Below are 5,778 nucleotides of genomic sequence, written 5' to 3'. Positions count from 1 at the left end.
AGGATTAATGGGTGGATGTTACACCACTTGATTGATGACCATTTTCCCCTTAATTGCTGGTTGTTTTTACTCCCTCCATTGCCTTATAAATCAACCTTATTCACCTCCGAAAGATATGACAACAAAAACCATCCATCTTTAACTTCTTACCTTCTCTTAAAATATATCCCTTCGGTTTTTGGGCAAGTATTCTGAATTCCAGTCGGGTTTGTGAGTACACACAATTTCCGGTGCCGTGCTTATCCTGGAGGGCGACCGCTTGATGTCTACTGCACCGGGGTAGCGCGGAATCGTCTTTTAAGTCAGTGGTTTACCACGACGCGGCTGTTGTCAATTGGTCTACACAACATTGAGATAAGTACTTTCGTTTAATTTGTTTATCTACTAACATAAGTTTATGCCTCGTTTATTTCAACAGGCACACTTCTGAGTATTGGTCTTGTACCAAAGAATAAGTTTGAAGTGAAGGTGTAGATTTGACTAAGTGCATCAAAATGGGCTGTTTGCAGTCTTTGCACTTTGCATAAGTTGAATTTTTTGCACGGCCTATACCTAACCTAAAATATTATAAAACAATGTATGTAAAGGAAACATAGAACATAATTCAAATAAAGTCAAAATGAAGATCATATTTGTTTAGCCAACACTTGTGTTAAATAGATTTTAATCAATAAAAAAGTAATTTAACCTTAATTCAGTTAAACAGGTTAGTCAATAAAATAAGTTTTATTAGTATAAAATATTAACCATTGATTTAATACAAAAAGGTTTAATTTTAATCCATAAAAATAATTAAAGTAATGCTTAAGGTCACTAAAAGTTAATGCTATGATCAAATATAATAATAAGAGCATCCACAATAGTTGCATAAAAGGACCTGCTTGCATTTTCTAAGAGCACTCAAATCAGTGAGCAAAAAAAAAAATTTGCTTATTCTCTCTCTAGCCACTTTCTCTCTCTTCCCACCTTAATTTGTTTATGAACATATTTTATTCCACTAGTGATAAAAAAAAATGCTCATCATTCTCTCTCCTACTTTTTTACATACCCCACCAACATTTCTTTCTCTTACACATCACCATATTATTATTAATTATGTTTTGGTTAATGAATTTTTAGTGCTACTAATTATAATTAATGACGTCAGTTTTGATGATGAGTAGGGCCCACGCTTTTACTGTTCATTGTTAATTTTGCTCATCCTATGAGCATTTTCTAAGTTGCTCATGACTCATGAGCATTTTCCACTTTGCTCATTGATATAGTAACATTTTACCCATTTTTGCTCATCAATTTTGCTCATGAGTAAAAAAAATGCTCACTGATGTGAGTGCTTTAAATAATGTAGAGCCACATGCTACTGATGCTAGCCACTGTGGAGCTACATAGGTTGTAGTTAAGTCAAAGCTATGTAGTTTCACTCCACCCAACACACATATATTAATTTGTTTAATATTTTTTATTTATTTGTTTATTTGTTTGTTTGTTTATTTGTTTATTATTTTATTTTTTTATGATTTATTTATTACAAAAGGATGTAGTTTATTATTGTAGAGGTTGTAGCTTTAATCATGTAGCTTAAGGATTAATAATGTGGCAACCCAAAGCTACATGTACATAAAGCTCACCATTGAGGATGCTCTAAGTCTAAGGTATCAATTAAAATAAGTTTTAATACGTAAAAATAATTTCAATACTTTTTAATTCATTATAAGTAATTTTAGCTCAACAAAAATTAGGTGAATACAACATGAGTTTAGTCAATTGAATAGATAATCCCAATTAAATACTTGACAAGAAAGCTATAAATTAAAGAGTACAATGCCTACAAAAATACAAGTAGTTGTTTAAAGGTATTTTTAGAGGGTCACATCTTTTTATTTGAAGCTTTGTTTAGGACAAGTAATATCTCTTTATAATTCACATTGAGTTATGTTATGAGTCAATAGGTGCTGCATTGTATGGAATTTCATAGAATTCAATGGTGTCAATTTTGCTTAGTTCATACATTGTTTATTCAAAGACAAATCGATCATGTGTTCCATACCAAAGAGTTTGAACCAATTAATCTATGTATTAACATTAAAACCCACAATATGGATTCAACCAGTAATTAATTGGTAAAATTTGCAAAGACAAGTCTGTCTTATTCAATGTTAGGTGTGGTGTAAGTAGACACATTGCCAAGCGTGGGTTTGCCTTCATCATGATCTTTCAATAACAAATTATCCAAATTCTACCTTGGGTTTGTTGGTTTGAACTTGCACAAAAATGTTTGGGTTATTCAAGATATCTTGAACCATTAAAAGTAGAACTCTAATTAATAATTAAGAATTTTCCTTACCATTCAACAACTTAATAACAAGTATTAAACCATTTTCGCTTTCAAAGTTATGAGAAAAGCACATTTCACACGTATTAATTAGGTTTAACGTCTTTGTTAGGTATTTAATCGCGTAATTTAGTTCATATTAAGTAATAATTAGCCTTCCTATTCCTAATATGCATGTAACCTAAACGCAACTATGTGTGCATGCATGCTACCCTATCCTAATCTAAATCAATCACATCCTCATATATTATTGGACTAACCTCTAATTAAAACACGTTGAGTCAGTTCAACCCGTTTATTATTTTCATTAAATTCTATAACCTTTAAATTGATCTTTCCTTTCCATTGATTGACAAAGCAAACAATTTGTACTATTTGCACTTGCATAAACTTTGCATAATACAAGACATACATTAGAATACTTGGGCCACACTCTTAACAACTATTTTTTGGAATTTTTGTGCCTTTTTGATGATAAACTAGCAAGATAAATGGTTGGACATGTTTAGCCTTATGATATGTTACAACTCACTAGTTTTAAGATATTTACCTAATTTTACCACCCCAAATTCTGTAGAATTGTTGAAGCTTCTACTTGTTTATGTCAATAGTCTAAGGTTTGTAGCTAGCTAGGTTTTATGTAAAAGTGAGAAAAATAACATCCTTCTATGGTTTGGAATAATGAGTAAATTACTTGCTCAACTAGGGAATTGAAGTCATACTATTCTTTGCAAACAAATCTACTGTGAGGTATATGACCTTTTTCATATATATATTGGTGGAGTAATGAGTATATAATGGTAGGTTGAAGTAATCTAGCATATAATGGTAGGTTGAAGTAATCTAGCATAAACAACTAATGCTTAGATGTTTTTTTATCTTAGGGGATGGGAGAAATACTCCTTGTACTGTGAATTTATAGTTGAATCCACTTATTCTGATGGGTTAACATAATTTTTGTAATTTAATGAAGTTTGACGAAGTGTGCATGGTGCTCCCTTTCGATGATTTATTTCTTTTAGAATATACGAGTACAACTACAAGAATATATATTTTTGTCAAAATAAAGTCTCGCCACATATAACTAAAATGAAATTGTATCCTAAAATCAATGACATATACGAAGTATGGCTTTAGATGTTGAGGTCCTCTAGACTTAAATGTTAGTTATTAGTTAATGTTCCTCTTCATCAATCTGGGACACTTTATATACAAACAGTGGCGGACTTGGGCTTAGACCTGGTGGGTCAAGTGACTCACCAGGCCCAAATTTAAGTTATTAAAAAAAAAAAAAAAAAAAAAAACTAAAATCAGTTTTCCCAAATGACCAAATCACGAATTGATTTCAAGCCCTAGCCTTCTTCAGTTCTTCTCTTCGCCAATTCGCCTCTTCCCTTTAATCCTTCATCAATCATCTCCAACTCCAATTCGCCTCTTCGCTAGTTCGCTTCGTCTTCCTCTTCGCATAATTTCAGGTTAGTAGATGCATCTTTCGGCTTTTTATTTATTTATTTATTTATTTAATTGTTGATATTACTTGTTAGTTATGAATTAGTAATACTAAATTTGAACCCTAAATCCCTAATTGTTCAATAATCAACTCAATTTCAGAGAATTTTGCATTATATGAAATTCTGAATTGTGAATTTGTGAAATGTTTGACACTTTGACAGTGCTCTTCGCGACTTCGCTAGCTTGCTCACGCCTCCAGTGCTGGCTGTGCTGCTGGCCTGCTGGCTGCTGCTCGCCTGCTGCCCTGCTCCACTGCTCTGTGCTCTGTCCTCTGTGCTCACCGCTCTTCGCTTCGTCGCTTCTTCTAAAGTCTAATCTCCTATTTTCATTTTGCTAGTAAGTTGATTTCTAATTTTTAGTTTAAAATTCTAATCTTCAATTTAATTCAGTCTAATTAGTTAATTCTATTAAACTTTGGTTGATTTTGTTGTTGTTTGTTTGGTAATCTTTGAACCTTTTGTTAATGTTGTTGGGTTTTTGTCTTTTTGATGAAATTTGAACCTTTTTGACCATGTGATTATGTGAATTGTGGTTTGTTTGGTAAAATGATCTTTGTAAATAATTTTTATGGGGAATTTTGCTTGATTTAGTTGATTATTTATTCAAATTTTAGAATGAAGAGAAAACGCACTCCAAATGAAATGCAAAACATTACTAGCTTCTTTGCTAAAAAGAATCCTACTTCAACTTCTCTTCCACATCCAACACAAAATGAACAAACTATATCTCCACCTCAACAAAGTGAACAAACTATATCTCCACCTCAAGAAAGTGAACAACATTCATCTCCATCTAATTATTCAACTCAAAATTCCCCTCAAAATGAACAAGGCCAATGTTCTCCTAATGCCCCAATCTTTGGTGAAAGATTAAGTGAACATGAATTTGCTAATCTTCCACAAGATCCAGGAAAGAGGAGAAAGATGAGTCAATTTCATAAAGATGATAGAGATTTACTATTTAGTTGTCTTTTGTAGTATTATATGAACATTTGGTTGTATTTTGTACTGTTTGAATATTTGGATGTATTTTTTAGTACTATTATTTGGTTGTTCGATAAATTTTTTTTTTACATACTTGATTATCGATTTTGACCCACCAGTCGGAAATTCCTGGGTCCGCCACTGTATACAAACTGAAGTACGGTTTTTTTTTGAGGGAAATTGAAGTATGAGTTTTGCTAAGTGTAATACCATAATAGGAATTAAAAAGAAACAAAACACTAATGACAATTTTAGAGCTAGCTTTACACGCAACAGATAAGGAATAATAAATAACTTGTTAGCACAATTGACGTCGAAGTAAGAGCTAGTTAATGAATCCAAGCAACACTAACACCATAACTAGATGCAACATTCATGGGTTTTTAGTATAGTACTATTACTCAAACAAAAAGATTAATTACCCTTTTCTACTCATAATTTATCGAGTAAAAAGTTTGATAATAATATAGAATTTCTGTATGTTGTATGTTATATATTGAATAAAATAAACATCTGTCCGATGAGATTCTACCAAGATCTCCACCCCACCCCTATTTCCAAAAATAGAAAGATAAGGACATATTTTATCTTTATAACTTCTTAATGAAATAAAGGAAATTTGTTGGCATGCTTACATCTTACTAGCTTAGCATTAAGATCAAATTTATGGTCATATTGTGAATCATAATTTGGACTTATCATTAAGTGTGAAAATTATGACATTAGGAACTAATATGAAATTTTCTAAACTGAAGTTGATCGAACATGTAGTTAAATATAGACACTAAATTTTAATATAGATTGGATATAAATGACATTGATCAATATTAAAAGTAGTTTTTGAGTAGCTTTTAGTGGTTCGACAATTGTATCAAATTTTTCATTGCAGTCGTCCTTTATGGTTTACATTTGGAACTTGATTGTTAATCCCATCTTCTGCTCTGATCTTCC

The 5,778-nt window shown here is 31.7% G+C and overlaps 1 long non-coding RNA gene across 1 annotated transcript; it reads left to right on the top strand.

The window, feature by feature from the left end:
- The first annotated feature begins 500 nt into the window (after positions 1–500).
- On the top strand, positions 501–5,109 carry LOC110690881. The gene is made up of 3 exons (XR_002505176.1): positions 501–3,807; positions 4,006–4,180; positions 4,458–5,109. It is a non-coding gene; the product is annotated as an uncharacterized LOC110690881 (long non-coding RNA).
- The last annotated feature ends 669 nt before the right edge of the window (positions 5,110–5,778 follow it).

The sequence above is a fragment of the Chenopodium quinoa genome, unplaced genomic scaffold (assembly GCF_001683475.1).
Source record: "Chenopodium quinoa cultivar QQ74 unplaced genomic scaffold, ASM168347v1, whole genome shotgun sequence".
Taxonomy (NCBI): domain Eukaryota; kingdom Viridiplantae; phylum Streptophyta; class Magnoliopsida; order Caryophyllales; family Amaranthaceae; genus Chenopodium; species Chenopodium quinoa.
Note: the sequence above shows the minus strand (reverse complement) of the source record. Positions and strands in the feature narration are given on the sequence as shown.